Below are 15,430 nucleotides of genomic sequence, written 5' to 3'. Positions count from 1 at the left end.
GTTCACAGGAGCCTGGGAAGAACATCCCGTACGGAACCCTTTACCCGAAAACATCCGAACCGCACATGCTCGCGACAGTCCTGCCGTTAGAGAATGCACCGTGCACGCGACCGAGTAAGGCCACTCAGAGACATCCATTTCCCAGGTATATGCCCCCTACGCACTTTTGGTGGCGCAACTCGCACGAACAGTCCCACCTCGACCCCGTAAACAAGCTTTTTTGCCTCGAAGAGTTCGTCGGAGACGAAGAAGCAACCTTCAGTGCAAACGTAGCACTCTTTTGTGCAACCGCCCAAACAACGCCCCCTCTACCCTCTGTCGAAACACTCGGCATTGCTGCTCCCTAAGGTGAGCTTCTCCTCATAGGCAATTCCGCTCTTATCCGGTCACGTTTGTGTGCCCGAATTTCGCAAGGCAACCTCCATGGGACATGGAAAAGACTCGAGAAGAGAGCTCGCTCACGGGAGAGAGAAGCCAAGGAGACCACGAGAGTGCTGAGAGTGGGACAGCGCTGAATAGGCGGGAGAAGCCTGCGCGTATAAACGGAGATATATATCCAATTGCAACGAAGGAACGTGCCAAAGATCGAGAACAATGGCAGAAATGCTAGTAACGTGCACTTCGGGACCAACGCATCACCGGAAGACAACCGCCAAACATCGAAAGAGTCGCGATGCTCCGCAACCTACGTGCAAAGCGGTCGCACACCGGGTAAGGGAGTGAGAGCCCCAAACATAGCTGGGCGAGGCGCTCACTCCGCTCTTTAATATCTCGTTAATACCGCCAAGGAAATGGCACAAGCACACACACACAAGCATCCTCGGAAGAGGACAGTTCGAGTGACAGGTCAAATCCAAGAGTTCCGAAGACTACCTCCAGGAACAATCGGGAACAAGACCGATTACAAGTCGTCGAGTCTGTTACTGGGCGAACACGAGATGCGCACAGGAAATCGATCAGCCCTCACAATGGCCCAAGGCCAGAGATCGGACTGCTACGATTTACCCCAACAATCATCGTGCCACTCTTCGCAGAGAGGTGATAGACGCCAACGAGCCCGCGCATAGCAATCGAGGTGTAAAAAGGGCGTTGAAGGCAGGAAGCCTGGACGAAAGAGGCTACGAGGTCACCTCGAAGCGGTCTAAGAATCGGGCGCACTTGGGGCGACTACCAGTGCCAACCCCTTATCCCGCGGTGCGTCCGACACACAGAAATTTCCAAGGCGGCCAAGGAGCCTCCCCGCATAGCAATCGGGGTGTGAGGTTACGGATGCAGCATTGATAGCAATCGAGGTGTGAGGCGAAGGATGCAGAAGTGAGAGCCGAGGGATGTAGCAGAGATAGCAATCGGGGTGTGTGATGCAGAAGAGATAGCAATCGAGGTGTGCGGTGGGAAGGGCCCAGCAGCCAGAATGCATGAAGCGACGGATGAAGCAGTGATGACAACCGGGCTGTGAGGAGAGGAGGGATGCAGCCAAGAAAGCAATCAGGGCTCGAGGCAAGGGATGCATCAAGGATAGCAATCATGTTGTGAGGCGAGATTCCAAAGGCTAAACGTGAGAGGCTGCAGGGTCGACTCAGAGAGGTCTATGCATGTGAGAGGCTGAAAGCAAGGTCGACTCGGAGCGGTCTATGCATCGGGCGCGCTTGGGGCGACTACCAGTGCCAACCCCTTATCCCGCGACGCGTCCGACAAAGAGAACGTTCCAAGGCGGCAGAGGAGGTTACCAGCCGAAGGATGCAGTAGCAATAACAGGTATAGTTCCGCGGCGGCCGAGAAGACTCACCGCATAGGAATCGGGATGCGAGGCGAGGGATGCGGCGGGAAGGCCCCGACGGCTAAACGGAAGAGGCTGCAGGGCCGCCTCGGAATGGTCCAAGCATCGGATGCGATTGGGACGACTACCAGTGCCAACCCCTTATCCCGCGATGCGTCCGATACACAGATAGTTCCAAGGCGGCCGAGGAGCCTCACCGCATATCAATCGGGGTGCGAGGCGAGGGATGGGGCGGGAAGGCCCCAACGGCTAGACGGAAGAGGCTTCAGGGCCACCTCGGAATGGTCCAAGCATCGGACGCGCTTGGGGCGACTGCCAGTGCCAACCCCTTATCCCGCGATGCGTCCGATACACAGATGGTTCCAAGGCGGCCGAGGAGCCTCACCGCATAGCAATCGGGGGTGCGAGGCGAGGGATGGGGCGGGAAGGCCCCAACGGCTAGACGGAAGAGGCTTCAGGGCCGCCTAGGAATGGTCCAAGCATCGGACACGCTTGGGGCGACTACCAGTGACAGCCCCCTATCCCGCGATGCGTCCGATACGAAGATGGTTCCAAGGCGGCCGAGGAGCCTCACCGCATAGCAATCGGGGTGCGAGGTGGGGGATGCGGCGAGATGGCCCCAACGGCTAGACGGAAGAGGCCACAGGGCCGCGTCGGAATAGTCCAAGCATCGGACGCGCTTGGGGCGACTACCAGTGACAACCCCTTATCCCGCGATGCGTCCGATACGAAGATAGTTCCAAGGCGGCCGAGGAGCCTCACCGCATAGCAATCGGGGTGCGAGGTGGGGGATGCGGCGAGATGGCCCCAACGGCTAGACGGAAGAGGCTGCAGGGCCGCCTCGGAATAGTCCAAGCATCGGACGCGCTTGGGGCCACTACCAGTGACAACCCCTTATCCCGCGATGCGTCCGATACGAAGATAGTTCCAAGGCGGCCGAAGAGCCTCACCGCATAGCAATCGGGGTGCGAGGTGGGGGATGCGGCGAGATGGCCCCAACGGCTAGACGGAAGAGGCCACAGGGCCGCCTCGGAATAGTCCAAGCATCGGACGCGCTTGGGGCGACTACCAGTGACAACCCCTTATCCCGCGATGCGTCCGATACGAAGATAGTTCCCAGGCGGCCGAGGAGCCTCACCGCATAGCAATCGGGGTGCGAGGCGAGGGATGCGGCGAGATGGCCCCAAAGGCTAGACGGAAGAGGCTGCAGGGCTGCCTCGGAATAGTCCAAGCATCGGACGCGCTTGGGGCGACTACCACTGCCAACCCCTTATCCCGCGATGCGTCCGATACACAGATAGTTCCGAGGCGGCCGAGGAGGTGGGGGATGCAGCGAGATGGCCCCAACGGCTAGACGGAAGAGGCTGCAGGGCCGCCTCGGAATAGTCCAAGCATCGGACGCGCTTGGGGCGACTACCAGTGACAACCCCTTATCCCGCGATGCGTCCGATACACAGATAGTTCCGAGGCGGCCAAGGAGCCTCACCGCATAGCAATCGTGGTGCGAGGTGGGGGATGCGGCGAGATGGCCCCAACGGCTAGACGGAAGAGGCTGCAGGGCCGCCTCGGAATGGTCCAAGCATCGGATGCGCTTGGGGCGACTACCACTGCCAACCCCTTATCCCGCGATGCGTCCGATACACAGATAGTTCCAAGGCGGCCGAGGAGCCTCACAGCATAGCAATCAGGGTGCGAGGCGAGGGATGCGGCGAGAAAGCCCCAACGGCTAGAGGGAAGAGGCTTCAGGTCCGCCTCGGAATGGTCCAAGCATCGGACGCGCTTGGGGCGACTACCAGTGACAACCCCTTATCCCGCGACGCGTCCGATACACAGATAGTTCCAAGGCGGCCGAGGAGCCTCACCGCATAGCAATCGGGGTGCGAGGCGAGGGATGCGGCGAGAAGGACCCAACGGCTACACGGAAGAGGCTTCGGGGCCGCCTCGGAATGGTCCAAGCATCGGACGCGCTTGGGGCGACTACCAGTGACAACCCCTTATCCCGCGACGCGTCCGATACACAGATAGTTCCAAGGCGGCCGAGGAGCCTCACCGCATAGCAATCGGGGTGCGAGGCGAGGGATGCGGCGAGAAGGACCCAACGGCTAGACGGAAGAGGCTTCGGGGCCGCCTCGGAATGGTCCAAGCATCGGACGCGCTTGGGGCGACTACCAGTGACAACCCCTTATCCCGCGACGCGTCCGATACACAGATAGTTCCAAGGCGGCCGAGGAGCCTCACCGCATAGCAATCGGGGTGCGAGGCGAGGGATGCGGCGAGAAGGACCCAACGGCTAGACGGAAGAGGCTTCGGGTCCGCCTCGGAATGGTCCAAGCATCGGACGCGCTTGGGGCGACTACCAGTGACAACCCCTTATCCCGCGACGCGTCCGATACACAGATAGTTCCAAGGCGGCCGAGGAGCCTCACCGCATAGCAATCGGGGTGCGAGGCGAGGGATGCGGCGAGAAGGACCCAACGGCTAGACGGAAGAGGCTTCGGGTCCGCCTCGGAATGGTCCAAGCATCGGACGCGCTTGGGGCGACTACCAGTGACAACCCCTTATCCCGCGACGCGTCCGATACACAGATAGTTCCAAGGCGGCCGAGGAGCCTCACCGCATAGCAATCGGGGTGCGAGGCGAGGGATGCGGCGAGAAGGACCCAACGGCTAGACGGAAGAGGCTTCGGGTCCGCCTCGGAATGGTCCAAGCATCGGACGCGCTTGGGGCGACTACCAGTGACAACCCCTTATCCCGCGACGCGTCCGATACACAGATAGTTCCGAGGCGGCCGAGGAGCCTCACCGCATAGCAATCGGGGTGCGAGGCGAAGGATGCGGCGAGAAGGACCCAACGGCTAGACGGAAGAGGCTTCGGGTCCGCCTCGGAATGGTCCAAGCATCGGACGCGCTTGGGGCGACTACCAGTGACAACCCCTTATCCCGCGACGCGTCCGATACACAGATAGTTCCAAGGCGGCCGAGGAGCCTCACCGCATAGCAATCGGGGTGCGAGGCGAGGGATGCGGCGAGAAGGACCCAACGGCTAGACGGAAGAGGCTTCAGGGCCGCCTCGGAATGGTCCAAGCATCGAACGCGCTTGGGGCGACTACCAGTGACAACCCCTTATCCCGCGACGCGTCCGATACACAGATAGTTCCGAGGCGGCCGAGGAGCCTCACCGCATAGCAATCGGGGTGCGAGGCGAGGGATGCGGCGAGAAGGACCCAACGGCTAGACGGAAGAGGCTTCAGGGCCGCCTCGGAATGGTCCAAGCATCGGACGCGCTTGGGGCGACTACCAGTGACAACCCCTTATCCCGCGACGCGTCCGATACACAGATAGTTCCGAGGCGGCCGAGGAGCCTCACCGCATAGCAATCGGGGTGCGAGGCGAGGGATGCGGCGAGAAGGACCCAACGGCTAGACGGAAGAGGCTTCAGGGCCGCCTCGGAATGGTCCAAGCATCGGACGCGCTTGGGGCGACTACCAATGACAACCCCTTATCCCGCGACGCGTCCGATACACAGATAGTTCCGAGGCGGCCGAGGAGCCTCACCGCATAGCAATCGGGGTGCGAGGCGAGGGATGCGGCGAGAAGGACCCAACGGCTAGACGGAAGAGGCTTCAGGGCCGCCTCGGAATGGTCCAAGCATCGGACGCGCTTGGGGCGACTACCAGTGACAACCCCTTATCCCGCGACGCGTCCGATACACAGATAGTTCCGAGGCGGCCGAGGAGCCTCACCGCATAGCAATCGGGGTGCGAGGCGAGGGATGCGGCGAGAAGGACCCAACGGCTAGACGGAAGAGGCTTCAGGGCCGCCTCGGAATGGTCCAAGCATCGGACGCGCTTGGGGCGACTACCGTTGCCAACCCCTTATCCCGCGATGCGTCTGATACACAGATAGTTCCGAGGCGGCCGAGGAGCCTCACCGCATAGCAATCGGGTTGCGAGGCAGATTATTGGGAAGGGAACCCCCTGGGATGCGGCTCAAGCAGTGCCCAAAGGGACTGGAATGCGGAATCACATCGAGAGACCCAAATGCTATACGAGGGCTCAAATCGAATTATCGATTTGGCCACGACATGGACGCATCGGAACGACTACCTTTGCCGAACCACTCGCAATTGCATCCATACCGAAACCAATAGACATTTCCGTTAGAGCCCTCGCATAGCATTCGGGAATCTCGCATGCCCCTCTAAATCGACCAATGCTGGCGCTCAATGAAAATCCGAGCGCTACCACCGTTCGAGCGCCAGCATTGGTCGAGTTAGAGGGGCACGGGGGAGAATGCTCCAGTCAACACCTCCCCTATATAAGTTATTTGTCCGATTCTCGCACAACCGTAGTCTGCCTCGTCGAATCAAACAACGGTCCCAGATTCCGACTTCCGTTCCGTAGAGACCCAAAAGCTAGATGGAGGCTCGCAAAAAAGAGAGTCGGCGCATAGCAATCGGGTTTCTCGAACGTTTAGGGACCGAGCTCACTTGCGGATAGGGCAAAATCCGCCAAGCAACCCAAAAGCTAGACGGGGGCTCGAATCGAATCGCCTAGGCGGCCACAACAACGACGTGTTGGATCGACTACCAGTGCCAAACCATTCAGCAAGACTAGTCTGTGTCGAGGCCGGATAGAGATTCTCAGAGAGCGCCCGCATAGCATTTAGGAGACCTGCCGCGTCCCTCACACTCGACAAATGGTGGTGCACGTTTATAAATCCGAGCGATCCCAACCCTTTCAAGCACCAACATCGGTCGAGATAGAGGGGCACGGAGGGGGCTGCGTGAGACAACACAGTCCCCTATATAAGTTATTTGTCCGATTCTCACACATCCGAAGAATGGTCATCAAATCGGACAACAGCCCAAACTTCCGACTTCCGTCCCAGAAAGCCCAAGAGCTATCTAAAACGTTCATGGCCGGAACTCGATCGCGGCTATACCAGTCCGCCAAGCAACCCAAAAGCTAGACTGGAGCTCTAGTCGAATCACCTCTGTGGCCATTGCAAGGACGTGTTGGAGCGACTACCATTGCCGAACCATTCCGCAGGTCGAGTCCATACCAAGGCCGCATAGAGATTCACGATGAGCTCCTGCATAGCAATCAGGAGACTTGCCGTGTCCATCACAATCGATAAATCCTGGTGCAAGATTTTTGCATCCGAGCGCTCCAACCAGTCGAGCACCAGCATCAATCGACATAAACGGGCACGGGGGGAGGATGCTCGAGAACACTACCTCCCCTATATAAGTTATTTGTCCGATTCTCAAGCAGCCGAAGTCTGGTCATCGAATCGGGTCAAAGACCACAACTTCCGACTTTACCCACAATGCAAGTCATCGAATCGAACATCGGCCCCCGAGTCGGACTCCATGCGTATGTCAGGTCATCGGACCCAAATTCCGCCTTCCTGCGCATGGCGGGCCATCAATATCAACTCGGTCATCGGACCCAAACTCCGCCTTTTTGCGTATGGCACGCCTTCAAATCGGTCATCGGACCCAAATTCCGCCTTCCTGTGCATGGCGGGCCATCAACATCAACTCGGTCATCGGACCCAAATTCCGCCTTTCTGCGCATGGCACGCCATCAACTCGGTCATCGGACCCAAATTCCGCCTTCCTGCGCATGGCAGGTCATCGGACACAAATTCAGACCTCGCCAATATGCCTACGTATCGAATCGGTCATCGGACCCAACTTCCGACTTCATCCATACTGTAGGGTCTTTGAGGTTGGCGCGGTGCGCTCAACCCAGGGAGTCGACCCATCGAAGCATACACCTCCCCTATATAAGCTATTTGTCCGATTCCCACACCTGTGTAGTTTGCACCTCTGACCAGGACATCGACCCCAACTTCCGAACTCGACTGCAACGACGGCACCAGCGCCTTGGTGTGCACCTTGCGACGCACAGTCCCAACATTCGCCTTCCTGCACATGGCAGGTCATCGGACCCAAATTCCGACCTCGCGAGTATGCCTACATATCGAATCGGTCATCGGACCCAACTTCCGACTTCATCCATACCGTAGGGTCTTTGAGGTTGGCGCGGTGCGCTCAACCCGGGGAGTCGACCCAACGAAGCATACACCTCCCCTATATAAGCTATTTGTCCGATTCCCACACCTGTGTAGTTTGCACCTCCGATCAAGACATCGACCCCAACTTCCGAACTCGCCTCCAACGACCGAACCAGCGCCTTGGTGCGCACCTTGCAACGCACAGTGCCAACATTCGCCTTCCTGCACGTGGCAGGTCATCGGACCCAAATTCCGACCTCGCGAGTATGCCTACATATCGAATCGGTCATCGGACCCAACTTCCGACTTCATCCATACCGTAGGGTCTTTGAGGTTGGCGCGGTGCGCTCAACCCGGGGAGTCGACCCAACGAAGCATACACCTCCCCTATATAAGCTATTTGTCCGATTCCCACACCTGTGTAGCTTGCACCTCCGATCAGGACATCGACCCCAACTTCCGAACTCGACTAAAAAGACCGCACCAGCGCCTTGGTGTGCACCTTGCAACGCACAGTGCCAACATTCGCCTTCCTGCACATGGCAGGTCATCGGACCCAAATTCCGACCTCATGAGCATACCTACTAATCGAATCGGTCATCGGACCCAACTTCCGACTTCATCCATACCGTAGGGTCTTTGAGGTTGGCGCGGTGCGCTCAACCTGGGGAGTCGACCCATCGAAGCATACACCTCCCCTATATAAGCTATTTGTCCGATTCCGACACCTGTGTAGTTTGCACCTCCGCTCAGGACATCGACCCCAACTTCCGAACTCGCCTGCAACGACCGAACCAGCGCCTTGGTGCGCACCAAAAGTGCGCACTTTTGGAGGGCACTTTTGTGCGCTCCAAAGGTGCGCACTTTTGGAGGGCACTTTTCTGCGCTCCAAAGGTGCGCACTTTTGGAGGGCACTTTTTGGAGGGCACTTTTCTGCGCTCCAAAGGTGCGCACTTTTGGAGGGCACTTTTTGGAGGGCACTTTTCTGCGCTCCAAAGGTGCGCACTTTTGGAGGGCACTTTTTGGAGGGCACTTTTCTGCGCTCCAAAGGTGCGCACTTTTGGAGGGCACTTTTTGGAGGGCACTTTTCTGCGCTCCAAAGGTGCGCACTTTTGGAGGGCACTTTTTGGAGGGCACTTTTCTGCGCTCCAAAGGTGCGCACTTTTGGAGGGCACTTTTTGGAGGGCACTTTTCTGCGCTCCAAAGGTGCGCACTTTTGGAGGGCACTTTTCTGCGCTCCAAAGGTGCGCACTTTTGGAGGGCACTTTTTGGAGGGCACTTTTCTGCGCTCCAAAGGTGCGCACTTTTGGAGGGCACTTTTTGGAGGGCACTTTTCTGCGCTCCAAAGGTGCGCACTTTTGGAGGGCACTTTTTGGAGGGCACTTTTCTGCGCTCCAAAGGTGCGCACTTTTGGAGGGCACTTTTGTGCACTCCAAAGGTGCGCACTTTTGGAGGGCACTTTTCCTGTGCTCCAAAGGTGCACACCTAGGTGAGCACCTTCGACCACACCTTGTAGCACACCAAACTCTGACTTTCGACTTCATCCGCAATGCAGGGTCTTTGAGGTTGGCGCAATGCGCACAACCAGGGGAGTCGACCCATCAAACCCAACACCTCCCCTATATAAGCTATTTGTCTGATTCTCATACATGCGTAGCCTGCAGGAGCAATTAGGACATCGACCCCAACTTTCGGCTTCTAAACGAAAACAAGGTCTTTGAGGTTGGTGTAATGCGAACAACTAGGGGAGTCAACCCATCAAACCCAACACCTCCCCTATATAAGCTATTTGTCTGATTCTCATACATGTGTAGTCTACAGGAGCAATTAGGACATCGACCCCAACTTTTGACTTCTTAACGAAAACAAGGTCTTTGAGGTTGACGTAATGCGCACAACCAGGGGAGTCGACCCATCAAACCCAACACCTCCCCTATATAAGCTATTTGTCCGATTCTCATACATGTGTAGCCTGCAGGAGCCATTAGGACATTGACCCCAACTTTTGACTTCTTAACGAAAACAAGGTCTTTGAGGTTGGCGTAATGCGCACAACCAAGGGAGTTGACCCATCAAACCCAACACCTCCCCTATATAAGCTATTTGTCTGATTCTCATACATGTGTAGCCTGCAACAACGATTAGGACATCCACCCCAACTTCTGAATTCGTCTGCGTTGACCGCACCAAAGGTGCACGCCTTGGTGCTCACCAAAATCCGACTTCCGACTTCTTCTGCTATGCGGGGTCTTTGAGGTTGGCGCAGTGCGCACAACCAGGGGAGTCAACCCACCGAATGCAACACCTCCCCTATATAAGCTATTTGTCTGATTCTCATACATGCGTAGACTGCAGCAATGATTAGGACATCCACCCCAACTTTTGACTTCTTAAACAAGACAGGGTCTTTGAAGTTGGTGCAGTGCACACAACCAGGGGAGTCGACCCATCAAACGCAACACCTCCCCTATATAAAGCTATTTGTCCGATTCTCATACGTGTAGTCTGCAGCAGCGATTAGGACATCGACCCCAACTTCCGAATTCGTTTGCATTGACCGCACCAAAGGTGCACGCCTTGGTGTGCACCCTGGAGTGCACTTTGGTGCTCACCTCGGTGCACACTTTGGTGTGCACCTCGGTGTGCACCAAAGGTGCGCACCTTGGAGCGCACCAAAGGTGTACACTTTGGAGCGCACCACATAGGGTCTTTGAGAGGTTGGCGCAGTGCGCACACCAAGGTGGGTGTTGAGGTGCGTGCCGAGGTGGGTGGGTGCTAGGGTGCGCTCCATGGTGGGTGCCAGGGTGGGTGCGTGCTAGGGTGGATTCCAAAGAGGGTCATAGGGTGGGTGCCAAGGTGGGTTGGTGATATAGTGGGTTCAAAGGTGGGTACTAGGGTGGGTTCCAAGGTGGGTCACAAGTTGGGTGCCAGGATGCGTGGGTGTTAGGTTGGGTGCCAAGGTGGGCTCCTGCGTGGGTGGGTGCTAGGGTGGGTTTCAAGGTGGACGCGAGGGCGGGTGCCAAGGTGGGTAACAAGTTGGGTGTTAGGATGGGTGAGTGCTAGAGTGGGTGCCAAGGTGGGTGGGTGCTAAGGTGGATGCCAAGGTGGTTCACAGGGTGGGTGGGTTCTAGGGTGAGTTCCAAGGTGGGTCACAGGTTCAGTGCTAGGGTGGGTGTCAAGGCGGGTGTCGAGGTGCCTGGGTGCTAGGGTGTGGATGCCAATGTGGGTCATAGGGTGGGTACTAGGGTGGGCTGCAATGTGGGTGCCAAGGTGGGTAACATGCTCGGTGGGTTCTAAATTGGGTGCCAGGGTGGGTGTGCACCCACCTTGCCCGAGGTGGGTGCCAAGGTGCCAGTGTGGGTGGGTGCTAAGGTGGATGCCAAGGTGGGTGAGAAGGTGGGTGATAGGTTGAGTGGTAGGATGGGTGGGTGCCAAGATGGGTCACAGGGTGGGTGCAAGGGTGGGTAGGTGCTAGGGTTGGTGTCAGGGTGGGTGGGTGCTAGGTTGGGTTCCAAGGTGGGTGCGAGGGTGAGTGTCAAGGTGGGTCACAGGTTAGGTGCTAGGATGGGTGAGTGCTAGGGTGCAAAGGTGCCAGGGTGGGTGCTAGGATGGGTCGATGCTAGGGTGAGTGGCAAGGTGGGTCCACAAGTGTCAAGGTGGGTGCCGAGGTGGGTGCCAAGTCGGCGACTGCTATGGTGGATGCCAAGGTGGGTCACGGGGTGGGTGCCAAGTTGCTAGGTTGGGTTCCAAGGTGGGTGCCAACGTGGGTGCTAGGGTGCGTGGGTTAAAGGGTGTGTCACAACGTGGGTGCCAGGATGGGTGCGCACCCACACTGGCCAAGACGGGTGCGGGTGCAAGGTTGGGTTCCAAGCCCGGTCACAGGCTGGGTGCTAGGATGGGTGGGTGCCAAGGTGGGCACCAGGGTGGGTGCACCCACCCTGGCCAAGGTGGGTCACGGGGTGGGTCCTAGGGTGGGTAACGGGGTGGGTACTAAGGTGCGTGCCAAGGTGGGTCATAGGGTGGGTGCCAAGGTGGGCACCAGGGTGGGTGTGCACCAACCCTAGCCAGGGTAGGTCACGGGGTGGTTGTCGGGGTGGGCGTCAAGGAGCCAAGGTGGGTGGCAAGTAGCCAAGTTGCGTGCCAAGGTGGGTGTCGGGGTGGGTGCCAAGGATCCAAGGTGGGTGCCAAGGAACCAAGGTGGGTGTCTGGGTGGGTGCCGAGGTGGGAGCCAGGGTGGGTCCCAAGGTGAGTGCAAAGGTGGGTGCCAGGGTCAAGGTGAGTGCCAATGTGGGTTCCAAGGTGCCAGGGTCAGGGTGAGTGCCAATGTGGGTTCAAAGGTGCTAAGTTGGGTGCGAGGTTGGGTGCGAGGGTGGGTGGGTGCCAAGGTGTGCTAGGTGGAAGCCCGGGTGGGTCGGCATCCCATGGGTGTCGAGTTGGGTGCCTGATGGGTGCTTCTTGTCAAGTTTTAGTCGTCGGGACTCATTTCGAGCCTTAGAGGTCGTTTCTTGTCCGGTTGCCCTGTCTTCGACCTGGGAACCCAATTTTGGTCCTCGGGTCCCATTTTTTTTTGTCTCGCATCCCACTTTTGGCCTGTGGCCTTTTCGGGGTCGATTCTCGTTTTGGGCATCAGAGCATGTTTCTTCTCCTAAAACCCAATATTTGTTTATTAAGTCTCGGAACACATTTTTGTTCTCGTGGACCCATCATGGGTCTTGGAACGCATTTGTGGTCCTTGGGTCCCATTTTGCATCCCGAAACTTGTGTTTTGGTGCTTGATCCCTATTTTGGGTGCCCACCTTGCACCAAGTGCGCACCCGGGGCAAACCGAGCGCCTTGGTGCACCGGGGCAAGATCGAGCGTGCACCCGAGGCGCCCCGAACATGCACCAAGGTGCACTCGGCCCACATGTGAGCGCAGGTCGTTGCGCCCGAGGTGGTGTGTGGGCACCGCGTTGCAGACGGGACACTGCACGCACACGACGCCCCCTCCAGGTGCACGCACGTAGGCCGGGCCGGGTGCACACCCGACGCCCTAGCAAGGTGCGCGCACCCGGGCAGGGCTCACACTTGGCGAACGGGGCGCACTTCGCGAGGGAGGGTGTGCACCTCGACGGGGGTGGGTGGCCGGGGTGGATTCGCACGTGGGTCGCGGTTTGCTAAGTACACACTGCGACAAGCTCATAACGGGTGCGATCATACCAGCGTTAGTGCACCGGATCCCATCAGAACTCCGCAGTTAAGTGCGCTTGGGCCGGAGTAGTACTGGGATGGGTGACCTCCCGGGAAGTCCCGGTGTTGCACCCTTTTTTAGTTTTTCGCCGGGCGTCGCAATGCTATTTGAATAAACCTTTTGCCCGTTTGCGTTCTCGTCGGGGCCGGGCCGGGCCGGGGTGCGCTGCCCGCACTACCGCGCGCGCGGGGGGCGACACCGAGCGCGCACCCGAGGCGCCCCGAGCACACAGGCCACGGTGCAACCCGGGCGTTGTGCGCGCACCCCGGTGCGCCCGAGGTGCTGCGCGCGCACCCAGGTGAAATCGGTGTGCACCTCGGCCAGTGCGCGCTCGGTCGAGTCGCGCACGTTGGCCAAGGTGCACGGTGATGTTTCTTACTCTAAGGTTCCGCACCAGACGCCCGGGACAGGTGAGCGAAGCTGGGCGGGGCCGGGTGCGCGGCCGGGGCAGGTGCACGCAGCTGGAGAGAGCTTTGGAGCACACTTCGGAGCGCACCAATGATGCGCTCCATTCAAAAGTTTCCTGAAAAGGCAAAAAAAGTTGAGATTATAGAATTTCCCACTTGAGAGATTGTAAAAAAAAAAAATTTAAAATGAAGGAAACGCGGGTGCCAAGGTGTGCGCAGCCCAGCCAAGGTGTGCGCACCAAGGCGCCCACCCTGGCGAAGGTGCACGCAAGGTGCGCACCCGAGGCAAACCGGACAATTAACCCAACTTTCGACTTCGCGCGCACCTTGGAGCGCACTTCGGAGCGCTCCTTGGTGCGCACCAATCTTGGGCACCTCGGAGTGCACCATGGCGCCCACCAAGGTGCGCACCCGGGGCAAACCGAGCTCCGACTTCGTGCGCACCTTGGAGCGCACGAAAGGTGCGCACCATGGCGCCCACCAAGGTGCGCAGCCCAGCCAAGGCGTGCGCATCAAGGTGCGCACCCTGGCGAAGGTGCGCACCCGGGGCAAACCGAGCTCCGACTTCGTGCGCACCTTGGAGCGCACAAAAGGTGCGCAACCCAGCCAAGGTGTGCGCACCCCGGTCAAACCGAGCTCCGAATCGTGCGCACCAGAGGTGCACGCCATCGTGCGCACCTTGGAGCACACTTCGGAGCCCTCCTTGGTGCGCGCCGATGTTGCGCACCTCGGAGCGCACCCGGGGAAAACAATGCAATTAACCCGACTTTCGACTTCGTGGGCACCTCGGAGCGCTCTCGGGTTCGCACCTCGGAGCACACCGAGGTGCGCACCTTTGATGCGCTGCCTTCACCAATTTCCAGAAAAGGCAAGAAAACATTGAGAAGGTGTGCGCACCGAGGTGCCCACCCTGGCGAAGGTGCACGCGAGGTGCGCACCCGGGGCAAACCGGGCTCCGACTTCGTGCACGCCGCACCTTGGAGCACACTTCGGAGCGCTCCTTGGTGCGCACCAGGGCGCGCAACCCAGCCGAGGTGCCCACCCCGGCGAAGGTGCACGCGAGGTGCGCACCCGGGGCAAACCGGGCTCCGACTTCGTGCACGCCATGGTGCCCACCGCGGCGAAGGTGCACGCGAGGTGCGCACCCGGGGCAAACCGGGCTCCGACTTCGTGCACGCCGCACCTTGGAGCACACTTCGGAGCGCTCCTTGGTGCGCACCATGGTGCCCACCAGGGCGCGCAACCCCGCCGAAGGTGCACGCGAGGTGCGCACCCGGGGCAAACCGGGCTCCGACTTCGTGCACGCCGCACCTTGGAGCACACTTCGGAGCGCTCCTTGGTGCGCACCATGGTGCCCACCAGGGCGCGCAACCCCGCCGAAGGTGCACGCGAGGTGCGCACCCGGGGCAAACCGGGCTCCGACTTCGTGCACGCCATGGTGCGCACCGCGGCGAAGGTGCGCACCCGGGGCAAACCGGGCTCCGACTTCGTGCACGCCGCACCTTGGAGCACACTTCGGAGCGCTCCTTGGTGCGCACCAGGGCGCGCAACCCAGCCGAGGTGCCCACCCCGGCGAAGGTGCACGCGAGGTGCGTACCCGGGGCAAACCGGGCTCCGACTTCGTGCACGCCGCACCTTGGAGCACACTTCGGAGCGCTCCTTGGTGCGCACCATGGTGCCCACCAGGCCGCGCAACCCAGCCAAGGTGTGCGCACCAAGGTGCACGCGAGGTGCGCACCCGGGGCAAACCGGGGTCCGACTTCGTGCACGCCGCACCTTGGAGCACACATCGGGGCGCTCCCGGGTTCGCACCGGCGTTGCGCACCGTGGTGGGCACCTCGGAGCACACCAAGGTGGGCAGCGAGGTGCGCACCTTTGATGCGATGCCTTCACTAATTTCCATAAAAGGCAAAAAAAAAACGAGATTTTAAAATTTCCGTTTTGAAAGATAGTGAGAAAAAGGGAATGCTGGTGCCATCTTGAGCCCGCCCTGG

At 59.2% G+C, this 15,430-nt stretch overlaps 1 non-coding gene across 1 annotated transcript; it reads left to right on the top strand.

Annotated features, from left to right (window-relative positions):
• The first annotated feature begins 12,984 nt into the window (after positions 1–12,984).
• On the top strand, positions 12,985–13,103 carry LOC131868796 (5S ribosomal RNA). Its single transcript, XR_009367228.1, has one exon. It is a non-coding gene; the product is annotated as a 5S ribosomal RNA (ribosomal RNA).
• Positions 13,104–15,430: the final 2,327 nt, after the last annotated feature.

The sequence above is a fragment of the Cryptomeria japonica genome, unplaced genomic scaffold (assembly GCF_030272615.1).
Source record: "Cryptomeria japonica unplaced genomic scaffold, Sugi_1.0 HiC_scaffold_220, whole genome shotgun sequence".
Lineage (NCBI taxonomy): Eukaryota > Viridiplantae > Streptophyta > Pinopsida > Cupressales > Cupressaceae > Cryptomeria > Cryptomeria japonica.
Note: the sequence above shows the minus strand (reverse complement) of the source record. Positions and strands in the feature narration are given on the sequence as shown.